This window comes from Elephantulus edwardii, unplaced genomic scaffold (genome assembly GCF_000299155.1).
Source record: "Elephantulus edwardii isolate Elephantulus edwardi_28Jun2011 unplaced genomic scaffold, EleEdw1.0 scaffold00007, whole genome shotgun sequence".
Lineage (NCBI taxonomy): Eukaryota > Metazoa > Chordata > Mammalia > Macroscelidea > Macroscelididae > Elephantulus > Elephantulus edwardii.
The window spans coordinates 661,500-663,335 of NW_006399757.1; positions in this window are offsets into that span (position 1 = coordinate 661,500).

The following is a 1,836-nucleotide window of genomic DNA, read 5'->3' on the forward strand; positions in this document are numbered from 1 at the left end:
GTGGGTTGCAGGGGGGTCACACAGTGTCCGGTAGTCTTTGTTCCTCTGGGGTCTCACAGTCTTCGCTCCTCTGGAGTTCCGCGGTAGGTGGCTGGCTGTTGTTCTTCCCGGGTCTCTTCCAGGTCCCTCTCGCAGCGTTCCCCCGTCTGGCGGCGGCGTTCCTATGGATTGCATCTTAATATCAAGAAGACAAAGTTCCTCACCACTGGGCTAGCAGGAAACAACATAATTGATGGACAAAAATCGAGACTAAGATTTCATCTTACTTGAATCCACAATCAATACCCTTGGTATCAGCAGTCAAGAGATAAGGAGCCATATTGCTTTGGGCAAGCTTGCTATTAGGGATCTCTCCAAAATACTGAAGAACAGGGGTGTCAGCTTGAAGACTAAGGTGCACCTGATTCTGGCTGGGGTCCTTTCAATCACTTGCCATGCATCTGAGAGCTAGAATGGGAATAAGGATGAAAGAAGAATAATTTCTTTCTTTGAACTGTGGTGTTGGAGAAGAGTGTTGAATATCTCATGGACTACCAAAAGAACAAACAGGTATGTCTTTGCAAACGTGCACTTAGAGTGCTCCTTGGAGGCAAGGACAACAAAGCTTCATCTTTCATACTCTGAACATGCTCTAGGAGAGGGTATTCCCTGGAAAAAAGATATCATGCTTGTAAGGGTGGAGGGTCAGCAAAAGAGACAAAGACCTCGATTGAGATTGACATGGTGACTGCAGCAATGGACTCAAGTGTATAGTAATGGTACAGGATAGGATGGGATTCAGATCTGTTGTTCATAGGATTGTTGTGAGTCATACTCAACGACATTTAAAAGCAACAAATACATCAACACTATCACCAGTTGTCATTGAGTCAGTTTTGGCATAACATGCCACAGAACCCCACACATGTCACAGAACTGTGGTCCCTAGGATTGCAAGAAATTAATGTTGTTGTTGAAAATATACACAGCAAGACATTACAATTCAAAAGTATCCAGATGTATAATTCAGAAACATTGATTACATTCTTTGAATTGTTCAATGATTCTCATCCTTCTTTTCAGACTTGTACCTCCTCCATTAGAACTTGTTGTTGTGTACCATTGAGTCAAAACCAATCCATAGTTGATCCTCCTGCAGACTTTCCTAGGCAGTGAAACCCATGCAAGTACATTGCATATCTTTCTCCCATGGATCAGCTGGTGGATTCAAACCACATACCTATTGCACCTCGACACTTGAATTTTTTTTTTCTGTTCTTTCAGCCTTAAAATGGGGAAGTGTATTCTTCTCTTTTGACTTTCTAGCTAGTGGTATTTGCATGTTTCATAATAATATTTTGCTTTGTCTTCTCAAGCTATCCTTTGAAATCTTCTTTCAAACTCTTTATTTCATCATTACGTTTTTGCTCTAGCTTATCAAGAGTCAGAGTCTCTTTCGGCATCTATTTTAGTATTTTTTCTCTTTCTGGTATCTTTCATGACCCTTTGCTTTCTTCATATAGGATGTCATCCCACAGTGTCTGGTACTTGTCTGTTAGTGGTCAATGAATGAAATATATTCTCATTTTTTTTTTAATTCAGATGAAACAAACCTAAGATCATATGCCTTTCTTATTTTAATAAACAGCAACTCCTTTGTTCAACTTACCTGGCCATAAACTATTTTTTACTTTTATTTTCTTTTTCCCCCCTCATATCTCACATTCAATACAACAGCAAACCTATTAGCTCACTTTTTAAATGTCTTTTGAGTCTCACTACTGTCCAATCTTTGAAGAGTAACAATCTTGTCCAATGCCAACATCCTTTACCTGGAATATTTCAGATTCTTACATA